Genomic DNA, 14624 nt, shown 5'->3' with positions numbered 1-14624 from the left:
ATTCAGTATTTGGTTGAAAATCATAAACCTAAAGTGACAGAGGTGTTAAAGGCAAATATATAGACTTAGCAGACATTTGCATAGAAGTGATGATTAAAACAATGAGAGTGGATTATATCACTAAAATAGAGATGGTAGACAATAGTAAAGAACAGTGAAGAAGGAGAAGGAGAAGAAGGAGAAGGAAAAGGAGAAGGAAAAGGAGAAGGAGAAGAAGGAGAAGGAGGAGGAGAAGAAGAAATGGAAGGAAATAAGGAACTACTATGAGTTACTGCTATAGCTTTTGAAATTTGTTCCTAAACTAGGTTAATTGGCCTCTTAGTGAAATGCTGTCACTAAGTTTCCCCTAGTCTCCATTTTGCAGCAAAAATATCCAGAAAAGAAGTCAGTATATTCACAATGGGAAGGAGAGATATATGAATTGAGCAGCTTAGCCCTACTTAGAAAACCTTCATATTTGATGAGTGAAGAGAAAATAAGAAAAGCTGGTAGAAAAACAAATTGAATTTGCTATTTAAAGGGTCTCAAAAGAACCAGAGAAGATATTGGCTTAGAATTCAATATGAGCAAAACTGTCAAGAAGAAGGTGATGGTCAGTCACCCAAAGAGAATCATATGAAAAAGAAACTATTGAATTTGACTGAGAGGAGGTCACTAGATATTTGAAAACAAGCCAAATATGTAGAGTGTTGGGTATAGAAGCCTGATTAAGGGAGATGTGATACCACATAGAAGGAACTACAGGATAAAATCAAATATTTGAAAGGTGGGGGAAACTATAAGAATTCATAATCTAGTAGAAAAGTTTACTGGCATAATTTTAAGATTCTGAGCTGTCTTTCTAGGAACCTGGACTAGTCAAATATAAATCTCCTTAGGATATTGTCGATAGCAGCAATAAGAGTTGGAAAGAACATAGAAATCCCCTCAGATAGGTAAGGGTGGGATTTTTAAACTACAGAGTAAGAAAACTAAATATTTCAAAATTAACTAAAAGACTTATGCCTTTAAAAGATCTAATGTGATCTAATTCAGTAGTGACAATAATCAACAAACTTAAGAAAAACACTGTTCAAAACATTTTTCTCAATCAGGTGACTGCCAACAAATTATCTCCATGAATATTCAGGGAAAGGGAAAAAGAAAATTAATTTCAGTCTGACATTTGTAAAGATTAGGATTTATATCCCCTGCCTTTCAAAATTATACACTCACATTCTCAGTCTGGTCAAGCTGAACTTTAATTGACAGCTGTAGCAGATGTCCTAACACAACCTGAAAGATAGTAAAATTTGGGGTAAATTAAACTTGACCCTTGCAGTGACTGATTTCAGTTGTGCAACAACACATATGACAAAAGGGAAACAATATGTTATTTTTAAATGAGCATAGTTTAAATGAGCATATTTGTGTTAACCAAACTCTTAAGGGGGAAAAAGACTTCTACAAAAACATGTAATTAAAACCAACTGGCTGGTTGGGTGGGTGCTGGAGAGTAGTGTGCCCAACACAGTCTCAGACAACAACTATCTAGGGGGGAAAACATCCCTATTGGCCTCTTGTACTGTCTTGACAATTAAATCACAGAGCTGATCCAAACTACTGGGCAGAAAGAGGTCATTAAGACAGCTGCAAAAAGAACACATCTCAATAGCAATTCAGTGACCATATACAACTCTTTTTCAACTCTAAAATAGGCAAATTTCTGAAGTTAATCCATGTTAATATTATGTTAATTTGTATTTAAGAATCTGGCTGATTAAGCAATTTAAAAATGAAAATGTGAAAATCTACAGTACTTAATAGAAGATAGTTTAGTAAATATTTTAAAAATCATTATGGTGATCTTGCATTACTTGACAAATGAAGATCTCCTCTGTTATGAAATGTCCTCTCAAAAAACACTTTGCTTCAGATCTATGGATTAGAGAAGAATTTATGATCAAATATGAGATAGAGAGCATTATGGGATATAAAATGAATAATTTTGATACATTAAATTAAAAAGGTTTATGCAAACAAAAACAATGCAGCCAAGATTAGGACAGTTGAAAACTGGGGAACATTTTTACAGAAAATTTCTCTGATAAATGCCAAATTTTTCAAATATATAAATTGAATCTATAAGAATACAAGTCAATGCTCAATTGATAGATGTTCAAAGGATATGAACAGGCAGTTTTCAGATGAAGAAATCAAAGCTCTCTATAGACATGTGAAGAAGTGCTCTAAATTACTTTTGGTTAGAGAAATGCAAATTAAAACAACTCTGAAGTACTACCTCACACGTATTAGAGTAGCTAATTTGACAGAAAAAAACGACAAATGTTGGAGGAGGTGTGGGAAAATTGGGAAATTAGTGCACTGTTGGTAGAGTTGTGAACTGATCCATTCTGGAGGGCAATTTGGAGCTATGCCCCAAATGCTATAAAACTGCATACCCTTTGACTCAACAATAGCACTTATAGATCTGCAGTCCAAAAAGAGAAAAAAATGGAAAAGAAAAGGACCTCGTATTATGTATTAAAATCCTCACAGAACTTCTTTTTGTGGTAGCAAAAAAAAATGGAAATTGAGGGGATGCTCATCATTTAGGGCAACAAGTTTAACAAGTTGTGTTATATGATTGTGATGGAACACTGTCCTATAAAAATGATGAGCAAGATGCTTTCAGAAAGACTTACAATAACAGATGCAAAGTAAAGCAAGTAGAACTATGAGAACACTGTACACTTCATACATTAACAATATCATATCTGTCATCAATTGTGAATGACATAGATATTCTCAGTAATGCAATGATCTAAATCAATTCTAAAGGACTGGTGATGAAAAATACTATCCACTGAGTGGATCAGGTAAACTTCAACGCCAGAACATTCACCCCCTCCTCATCCCACATGCCTTAGCACTGCCAGGGGAAAAGACAGACTCCACCTTGGAGAACCACCATGTGCATCAGCACAGCCCTGTATGTGCAGGCGACCCCCAGCAGTGGATCTCTCCTTGCTTCAGCACATGCCAGACACCACAACTAGGACCCCAGCTCAGCACCAGGTAAGCTGCCATACACCTACAGCCACCAGCGGCCAGCATGTGAGGCACCAGGGCACAAAGCTAGTGACCAGGTTTCTGAACCCTAGCAAAAGAAGCTTGGAACAGTGCCCACTGTGCTCTAACAGGAGAGCTCAATTTTAAAAGCTGCAAAAGAGCAAAAAGCAAAAAAAGAACACTGACAAAAGAGAATTATGATGACAGGGAATAACAAAACACAAACTCAGAGGAGGACAAAATTGTCAATATGCCCAAATCTGAAATCTCAAAGGGGAATATGAACTGGTTACAAGCCTCAAAAGCCTTCCTGGTAGAGTTCAAGGAGGATTTAAAAAGTCAAATAAGAGAGGTAGAAAATAAATTGGAAAAAGAAATGAGAGATATACAAGAGAAAGTCAATAGCTTGGAAAAGGAAGGACAAAAAACTGAATGTAGAAAACAACCCCTTAAAAATTACAATTGCCAGGGGTGGAGCCAAGATAGCAGAGTAAAAGCAGTGACTTACTTGAGGTCTCCCTCAAACCCCTCCAAATACCTGTAAAAATGATTCTAAACAAATTCTAAAGTAGTAGAATCCACAAAAAGAAAGAGTGAAACAACTTTCCAGCACAAGACAATCTGGATGGTTGATAAGAAAGGTCTAACACATAGGGCGGGGAGGGGAACACAGTTCAGCATGGGCGTGCAGGCAAAACAAGCCTCAGGGAACCTGGAGCAGCCCTCAGAGGACTGAATCACTGGCAGCTGTGGCAGTTTCCAGACTTCTCAACCCATGAACTCCAAAGACAACTTAGAAGGGCAGTAGGAAAAGTCTGTGTCTGTGGTGAGAGAGAAGCTTGGTTCAAGCCCCAAAAACCCACTTGCGGCCTCAGGATGGTGGCTGCTTCCTGAGCTTCCAGCCCACAGCCAGAGGGGGAATCAAGTGGCTGATCAAAAGGGGATTGCAGGGATCTCTTTACTGGTGCATGATTCTCTTGCTTTGCCTGTGCTTGTATCTGGGTCACAGTTCTGGGTGACGGTCCTGGGCGAAGAGGAGTGGTGGCTGTGATAGAGCTTATAGTGCCTGTGGAGAGGAAATCCTCCTCACAATTCCAAGGCAGCAAAGAGTGCTTGTGGTCACTCATAGACCAGAGTACAGGCCAGAAAAGGAGTAAACACTTCACCTCTTATCATACCACCTTGGAAGAACTGAAAACTTACAGGTCCCTAGAAGTACCTCTGAAAACAGCTGCATAAAATCCCCAAAGCTTGGGACAGTAGATTCTCCACACTGGAAGCAGACCCCTATCTTAACAAAGAGTTTGCAACTGAAGTAATTGGCTGGGATCATGACCAAACCTCACAAAGATGTCAGACCTTAGAATCTTTTTTTGGTGACAAAGAAGATCAAAACATACAACCAGAAGAAGACAACAAAGTCAACAAATTCAAAGCCTCCAAGAAAAATATGAATCAGTCTCAAACCAAGGAAGAGCTCAAAAAGGATTTTGAGAAGCAAGTAAGAGAAGTAGAGGAAACACTGGGAAGAGAAATGAGCATGATGCAAGAAAATCATGAAAAACAAGTCAACAGCTTGCTAAAGGAGACCCACAAAAACACTGAAGAAAATAACACCTTAAAAATAGCCTAACTCAAATGTCAAAAGAGGTCCAAAAAGCCAATGAGGGTAAGAATGCCCTAAAAAGCAAAAGTAGTCAAATGGAAAAGGAAATCCAAAAGCTTACTGAAGAAAATGCTTCCTTAAAAATTAGGGGAAAAAATGCTGTCCACCTATAGAAAAAGAACTGATGGAATCTGAATAAAGATTGAAGCATTTTTTTTTACTTTATTTTTCTTTTGGTCTGTGTTTTCTTTCACAACATGACTATTAAGTAAATATGACATGACTGCACATGTATAACCTCTATAAAATTGCTTTTCCTCTCAATGATGTGAGGGGGAAGGAGAAAGGAAGATAATTTAGAACTTCAAAATTTTAAAATAAATGTTAAAAGTTTTTTACATGCAATTTAAAACAAAAAAATAGATTTTATAAAAATCCTCTTTCTTAAAAAAAAGTTCATTTGAATAGAATCTGTGATTATTTGTAGACTTCAGGTACAATATGATCCAACAATACCATATGATAACCACAAAATCTCCTGGAATCTTGTTCTGTGTAAAGAACACAGTTTCTAGAAAATAAAGGATAATCATTGCATGTACTCAGGTCAGACTGAAACTGGTATTTTATATTCAGGTTTGGCACTATGTTTTATAAAAATATTGTCAAAGTGTAACTCATTCACAGGCGGGGGGCCAAGGTAGAAAAGTTACAGATCACAGTATTATTTACAAGAAACCTGAATGATCACATACTCTAAGCCCCCTATTCCACAGATGACATAGAGCCAATGAATAACTTTCCTAAGGTAATATAATTAGCCATCCTCTTTCTCTACAGTATTCCCTGTCTGAAGCTTGAATATTTTCTACAACATTCCTTATTAGTCAATAATCCAAGACTCTATTTGAATACCTCTCCTCAAAGAAAATGCACTATCTTTTGAGGTAGTCTATTTCATTGTAAGAGTTTTCTTTATTAGAAAGTAATTCATTAGTCTGATATAATACCCAAGCATTGGCCAAAGTAAGTTGAATTACTCTTCATGTGGTAACCCTTCAAATTTTTAAAGACAATGGTCACATCACTAAAATTTTTTTTTAATAAACATTTATGAAACTCCTCCTATGTGTATATAAGTATAGGGAAAAAAGAACATTTTACTTAGATCTAGGAGACATCCAGGTTCAAATCCTTCTTCCTACACTAATAAGTTATATAACCATGGACAAATGAATATATTTCTTTAGTCTTCGGTTTCCTCATTTGCAACAGAAGGGGATTTAGAGTGGTGTGCAAATGACTTAAAACAAAGTATTATAATTTAATCCTTCAAATTACACAATTAACCTTATAAGCATAAACACTAATCTAAAGATCATTAAAATCTCAATATGCAATATGTCCTTATTTTAGGTACCTGAATCAGGAAAACGTGAGCTTAAATTCAGACTCAGAATCTTACTATTTACATGACCCTGGTCAAGTGACTGAACAACTGTATGTTTTTACTTCGTCATCCATAAAATGGATATTATAAAGACACCTATCTCCATTAGCCTTTGAGGTAGGTAGGGTTATTGTGGATATCCAATGAGATGAAAGTTGTAAAGTGTTTAGCAAACCTTACAGCTCTGTTTAAATGCTAGCTATTGTTATTTTGTTGAGAACCACTTATTTTGAATTATTTGGCATGATTTTCACAAATGTGTTCATGTGATATTTAAAATGGTATTTTATTGACATATTTTACCTAGAATTTTCATTTCTATCTCTTGCCCTTCCTCCCTCTAATGAGTGATTCGTAAGTTTTTGAAACAGTCTTGAATTCTTCATTATGAAATGTTACTTTTTTCATATTGGATATTAAGCATACATTTGATGAAGTCATTTTTTTCAAGCTTTGATTAAAGCCCACTGATTTTTTTTTTATTAAAGCCTAGTTATTTTTCTAAAAGAGTTTAAATCAGGCAATTTTCCAAGTCACTGAAGCATCCTCATCTCCATATCTTGGATAAATTTCTTAACCTTTCATACTATGTGGCATAGTGCACAGTTATATTACAGTTTTCTATCACCTTTTGGAAATGTAAATAATTCTGGAACAATTCTGCTTGTCATTGTATGAATATATTTATAAGAATTCAACATGGTCCAAATGAAGAAAAGTCTGAAAAAATGCATTTCAGGGGAGGAGATATTGTCTCTTTTGATTAAGATGCTCACATCTTATAGGTTCATCTATTCTACTTCTCACCGTGGTTTTGGCATAGCCTTGGTTGAAATAGTAATGTTTATCAGTAAAAATTATCTTGTTCCAATCTTCAGTAGTCTAGTCTTCTATTGTGTTGCTAATTCCTGTATCTTTTTTTTTCTCATAGCAACAACTAGAAGCTGTTTATTTAATTTTACTAACCTTTTTAAAAAGTTTTTTATTAATTTATTTTGATTTATCAATAATCACTTCCATATGCTTCTGAGCTTAAAATTTTTCTCCCCCTTCCTCCCCACCACCTTTCCCAAGACAGCACACAATCTGATATAGGCTATACATATACATTCCTATTAAATGTATTTTCACATTAGTGATGTTGTAAGTAAAAATTAGAACCAATAGGAGAAACCACTAGAAAGAGGAAACAAAATTCAACGGAAGAGAAAAAAAATAGCAATTCAACTTCCATAGTTCTTTCTTTGGATGTGGATAGCGTTTTCCATCACGAGGCCTCTGGAGATGTCTTAGATCCTTGTATTGCCAGGAAGGGTTAAGTTTATCAATATTAGTCCTCGCACAACGTGGCTGTTATTGTGTACAACATTCTCTTGGTTCTGCTCACTTCACTCAGCATCAGACCATACAAGTCTTTCCAGGTTTTTCTGAAGTCAGCCTGTTCATCATTTCTTATAGCACAATAGTATCCCATTACATTCATATACCACAACTTGCTCAACCACTCCTCAATTGATGGGCATCCTCTCAATTTCCAATTCTTTGTCACCACGAGAAGAGCTGAATATTTTTGTACATCTGGGTCCTTTTCCTGTTTGTATAATCTCTTTGGGATTATAGCCCTAGAAGTGCTATTGCTGGATCAAAGGGTAATTTTACTAATCTTTACTGTTCTTGCTGTTTTTCTTACTTCAAGAAAATTTTACCACTATGTAGAGATATCACTAGCGATTCCAACAAGTGGTAGATCTTTCTGAATATCTTTATTTTTAAGGATTCTTTATATTCCTCTGCAAAAGTAATTTCTCAGTTATTCATTTTTTTACTTTGCTTTCCTTTACTCCTAGTTACAACCAGTGGAATATTATAAACAATAAATTGTGTTCTTTAAGAGCTAAAACTTTTACATATTTCCTTAGATAAATATGCACTCTTAAAAGCCTCAGCAGAGAAAAAAAATCAGCAAAAGAGAATATTGAAACATACATATCATACACACACATACATGGACACCCATATAATCCATCATTGGACAGTCAACCACAAAAAGTGGATATAGAAGCTCCATCCAGTTTCATCTAGTCACAGTCCTCTGTTTTGAGTCACTTTGGTGTCAGTTTAGAACCCCAGATACCTGACCATTGCTGTAAACAAATCAAAACACATAAAAATTATTGTTTTTCTGAAGAATTCACATACCACTGTAACAGAGATCGCTGGGGCCCTTTCCAACTAAATATATGGTCTTTTAATCTTACCTTTGTACCTCATATTGTTGTGAGGTTTTAATGAGACTAATACATTCCACATACTTTAAAAGTTCAATCAAATACAATAGAATTAACATTTATTAAATGCACCTTACATACAAAACATTGGTATAGGCACTGAAGACACAAAAACAAAATTAAAAACTGTTCCTACACTTCAGGAGCTGGAGGGATATAGAATTTATAAAATTAAATAAATGGAGGATAATTTGAGGCAAGCTAAAGCACTAAGCAGGGAACTCAGAAAAGTCCTTCCAAAAAAAAGGGAGTTCTTTTTCGAGGGTCTATTGATTATTTTTGTAATTAAATATATTTCATTTTATGCATTTAAAAATATTATTCTGAGAAGAGGTCCATAAGCTTCTTCATTCTGTCAAAGGTTGTTTCTCTCTCTCTGTCTCTCTCTCTCTGTCTCTCTCTCTCTCTCTCTCTCTCTGTCTCTCTCTCTGTCTCTTGCTCCCTCCCTCCCTCCCCCCACAGACAGACAGACAGACAGACACACACACACACACACACACACACACACACACACACATGTTCTCCCTAGAAGACTGCACTTAAGCTGAGAAGGGAGCTTGAATAGAAAATGTATTGTAGACAGGGGGCTCAACATGTGGAAAGATAGCTAGGCAGGAAATGGAATGTCAGCTATTAAGTACTCTCCTTCCTTCATTTCCCTTTCAGATTTGCTCCTGACTTTCCCTACATTGGCACTGTGCCATAGATACCTCTGTGCCTACGGCCTCCTCATCTTGGATGATCCACCTTTGCCTTCAGATTTCTTACTCTAGAGCATCCCTCTGCCATGCTGCCTCCTTTTATTGATGACCCTTTTGGGGACTCCATCTTGAATAGGGGTCAAAAAAAGGTCATCTTTCATCCACCCCCTACACTTTTCAGTTCCCCTTTCTGTTGTATTGCCCCTCTAAAGTGTAAGTTCCTTGAAGTTAGAGACTTCGTTTTTTTCTTAATAAATGCTTATTGCCTTTTCTTGCCTCTTCACTAGTGTGAGTGTGTGTATATATAAATTTTCAGTTTTTAAAATTTATTTTTGTGGGACACAATTGTAAAAAATATATAATGAAAAACGGATTCTTCTTCAGACACAATGAGTCAGGAAGACTCATGCGCAAATCCTGTCTTAGACATTCATTAACTGTGAGACTCTAGGCAAGTCACTTATCCTCCATCTGTCTCAGTTTCTTCATATGTAAAATGGAGATAATGACACTACCTTCAAGGGTTATTGTGAGCATCAAATGAGATAATATTTGTGAAGTGCTTTGCAAACCTTAAAGCATTTTGCAAATATTATTGTTGTAGCTATTATCATAATTATCATTATTATTAACAGTAAATCTTCTTAGCTTAGGTTCATGATCCATGATGGTTATAAGCCACCACATAAATATAACTATAGGTTAACCTACATTTTGCTTAGGTAGGAGCTTCAGAGGCACAAATTCTACCTCATTTTATGGAAGACAGCCCTAATAATTAGGACTGTACAAAAAAATTAAAAGAATGTCCTTAATAGAGGGTGAGTTCATGTTCTCTCTTTTTATTTAAGATACAAATCTAAAAAAGTATCTAGCTAAGTGTATGTTTGAGTAATGAATGGAAGAGTAGTTAGAGAAACCCCCAGAAAGAATACAGCAAAATGAATGTTTCTTTGAAGTATGTGCAATGAAACAAATATCTTTCATGAAGCCTTCCCCACCAGGAAGATAGCTGGTAGACTCTCATATTGTGCAGAAAGCCTAAGGTCCTAAAGAGTAAGTCAATGAAGATGGCATCTCCCACCCTTAACTACTGCCATGGAGCCACTACATCCTAACCCAGAGACTACTGGCACCAAGTTCCATACATATCCAGGAGCACCTAGGATTAGTGTTTATAAATAATATGTTATAAACTTTTGGAATTTATTTCATAATGCTTAAAGAGTTTTGTTATATGCTTGTATATTCCTAGGAGGAAAGGAGTTATTTTTTGTTTGTTTGTTTTTGTTTTTTGGCTATAGTATGGATAAAGTTTTGCTTGGTGCCAATTATATACAGCAGACTTTCCCCTTAGAGAAGTCTCTTTGTGCAGAGTTTTAGCTGAGGAGTCTGGATGCCTGAGGCCACTGCTCCTAATCTTGGATCCTAGACACCAAGGAAGGCATTTCATTCATGAAAGAGGACTGGTGTTTCTTTTATATACCAAGTTTAAATTTGTCTTTAGCTTGTTTTCTATCACAATTTCAAATATCAAGGCCCATCAGGGTACATTTGCAGCAAGATATTTGATTGCTAGGCAGTCATATTCATGCATTCGTGTCCCTAAATTTATTGCAAATGAGTATTGGTGAGTTATTCAGAGACCCTATCCCCCTGTACCATAACTGCTGAATGCAAATTGGGCTTCATTTGTGGTTTCCTCTAGTTGGCAGTGGCAACAATCCCCCCGCATACATATTCCCAGTGAATGATGTACAATTGTGTAAATGTCACCACTCCAAAATATAGGCAGTTGAGGTCTTAAAATTGAGGTGGGAAAATCATTTGTTGGTAAGCTACAGGGTATTCTCATTCAGGTATGGCCTGGACAAAATAATCTCTGAATTATTTGTTTTTTTTAAAAAAAATCTGAGATTTTGTGAGAGCAAGTTTTAAGAATTTGGGATGTTTTGTGGAAAAGTGTCATTATACATAATTGGAATATTACGATTTCCAACTTTATCCACCTCAGACAAAGAATTTTGGTTATTTTGGATGGCTGCTTTAATATTAGACATTTTTAGAAAGCAATTCAAAATAGCTAATCTTTCTATGATACAGTTTTGTATCTTGTATCTAATTCAGACATTTCAAAAAATCAATCCAAGAAAACTAGTATTCTTTGGCAAATTGAATAAGATGGTTCTTTCATGGGGAAAGAAATAAGAAAAAATAAGAAAAGAAAAATTGAAATCTTAACAGAAAAGAAAAAAGGAAGAAAGAGAGCAGGGAAATCTGATATCTGAAAATTAGTATAAGATTCCTAATATTCCAGTTTCAGACCAAATAGGAAACTAAACATGTTCCTTGAGTTTACTCAGTGGAAAATTTTTAAGTGATAGGAAAAAATAACACTCTGATACAACATGTATCTCAGAACCAATAACATCAATTTTCAATTGGACAAGTTCTTGTTCAATAGGCTGGTAAAATCAGCATTTATAAATTAATGGAGAAAGATTTCCTGGGGTTATGAGGATATAAGCAGTGCAGCACAGAGGATAGATAGTTGGCCTCAAAGTCATGAAGACCTGGGATCAAGTATTACCTCTGCTACATACTGGCTATGTGGCTGTCGATAAGTGATTTCAATTCTTAGTGCTCTAAGAAGCTCTCTGAGATTAAATTGCAGAGAAGGTATTGATTTACATTGGAAAAGAAAGTTTCCTCACCTTGGAGTTACTTATATTATTAAAAATCACGGTGCCAGACCTTATCCCTTTACATGTACACATCCATGTGCATATAATCATATACACAATTGCCTTTTTATGTTTTAAGATTTTTATTTTGAGCTTGTTTAATTCTCTTTGCCTTTTTTTAAAGGATTCAAAACTGGTTCACAATGTGGATATATAAAAATACACACATATACATATTAATAAGCAAGCTGACTGATCTCAACAGAAACATTCAAGGCCACCAAAACAGAATTACTTATTTATGTGGTTGTTCTTTCCTTGTGTCAACTAGAACTGTGAAATCTTTAAATTACTGAATAGGACCCACACCAAAGAATTAAAATCTCTTCTTGCATATGGCAAGATACAATGTATCACTCTATCTGATATATTGTACTTTTTTTCCCAGGTACCTTTTCCCGAGACTCCTCAGAAATTATGGTGTTCTGCAGAACAAGTTGAATAGCATACCATGTATTCTATCCTACAGAGTTAAAAGCCTAGTCTCCTATCCTTTGTTAGTGAGTTACATAAGGTGATTAACTGCCTCATCAACAGAAGAAAGACTTTTAAAGAAGACCCCATACTGTGCTCATGAGTTTATGCAGAAGTACCCTGTTTATGAAGAATTTATGGAAATGTTTTACTTATGAAAATTGTGGCAGCTACATACTAAGACAGCGTGTAGAAGACAGAATAAATGACTTGGAAGTTTTGCATGATTTGATTTAAAAAAGGAGCTTCTTAGACAAACTCATTGTTTCCTAAATATTGATAAAGACTACCATAGACTTGACCACCTGTTCATTTTGTTAAAGGAATACCAATTTGTCTCAATGTTCTTTAGTCTAAGAAAAGAATATACACTTAGAGACAGGAGACAATTTTAAGTACTAATGAACAGATGCTTTATGCTTTGGTGCATTAAATTATGTAGTTTGCATGAATGTTGCTGTCTAGTAATATGTGAATTAAAAATAAATTTCAATGTAATTTTCCTCAGATACTATAACCCCAAAAAAAGACCAATTAAAACATACGTTTGCTTTATAAAGGGCAAGCTGAGGCAAACATAAACAATGAGGTGTTATTTAGGAGGCAATGAACATCAAGCCCAGGATAAATTCATTCATTCGTGTCACTGTTAAGCATTCCTGGTCTCTGAAGTAATATCACTGATGTCTATATATCATTAACAACAATGACATAACATGGGACCATGGCTTTTTGGTTATAACTCATGGTGATATTGAAAGCATTCATAATTTAATAGTCTAGCCACAACTTTCTTTACAGTAAACTGATGAATTTTTAGGTAGTAAATTAATAAAATCAAATGAATTTGTTCCTAGATTTTTTTGTTTTTGGATTTGACTATGAAGCTGGAAATTGGGCCAAAGGAACCTTGATTGTGAACATGGGACTTAATGCTTACACATATTTTGATTAGAGATTCATATAAGCTGTTTCTGAAAGGTATTATATAGCATCAACAATATCTAATTATGTATTTGGGAACCTGGATTCATAAATTAAAGAAAGATACAAAGGAGTTTTATTCTCATATCTTGTTAGTCCTCAAAAACATTTGAAATTCCAGTAGCTGAAAATACTGCAATACGGCCTGCTTAGGATCAACATAATACCCTTTTCCCAACTTTTCTCTATGTGAGAATGTTGAATATGCATCCTCCTCCCCAACCCTCTCTCACAGACACACACATACTTAATATCAGTCATCCCAAAGAAAAAATTTCATGAAAAATATTAAAATTATAAAAAGAATTTCTTCAAGAAAATTTTGGATAACTATATAGCATATGTGCACATGTGCATGAGCACACACACACACACACACACACACACACATTTGCCTAAAAATGATGAACTTCATTCCTATAGGTATTTCTGTATTATCAGTTAATAGAAAATGTTTAGATTATCTATGAAAAAGTATTTCAAAAATTTGATAAAATCTTAGTATGCATAATTTTACCTAAATTAAAGCATATTCATTCATTCATCCTTAAAAATATTTCTTTTGCCAGGTAATAGGGATGGTACAAAGATAATTAAGATACTGCTCCTTCCCATCAAGGAGTAGAGATAATATAACCTTGATCTAAACTAGTATAATTATATTGGGAAGATAAAAATAAATTGCTAGCAGTTCAGAGAAAGAAGAAAGATTACAACTGACTAACTTCATAGAAAACTTCATGAAGGGCGAAGAATTTGAGCAGGTCTTTGAGGGATATGTAGGATTTCAAAATGGAAAAGCCCAAGAAATATGTAAAGTTCGTTCTAATTCTAGGTATTTAGGAAAGGTGTAAATATCAAGATGCCTTATATTTTTTAGGAGATGGTGTGTATTTTTGTTGGGCAGGAGGATCAGAGGCTATGTGAGATTAGCTGAGGCATATTTTTATTTTTGAAAATTAAGTAGAAATAATAGTATTTTCAACTACCAAAAAGAGATCTTGTGATATAAATAATCACTTTGTAACAAAAAAAAATTCTACAAAAAATATCATCAGTTATGATTTATAGAGTAACAGCTAGGTTTGGCAGTTCTTTTTATGGGATATAGGCAAGGCTATTAGCCATCACACTTAGCCAGGGAGACAGCTAACAAAGGCCACACAATGACCTAAGGAAATAATTTGAATTATTTTTGCTCACTCAGTTTGGTGCTAATCAAAAGTCTACAGGTCTCAGAGCAGCTATGTTACTTGAGGTTAAGGATTCACTTTAATTCCTGTTAAATGAGTAATTTAAATTTCCAAAAGCAAACTCCATAAGAAT

Source organism: Vombatus ursinus, unplaced genomic scaffold (genome assembly GCF_900497805.2).
Source record: "Vombatus ursinus unplaced genomic scaffold, bare-nosed wombat genome assembly UNPS02014818.1, whole genome shotgun sequence".
Lineage (NCBI taxonomy): Eukaryota > Metazoa > Chordata > Mammalia > Diprotodontia > Vombatidae > Vombatus > Vombatus ursinus.
The sequence above is the reverse complement of the archived record's forward strand: the minus strand, read 5'-3'. Positions refer to the sequence as shown.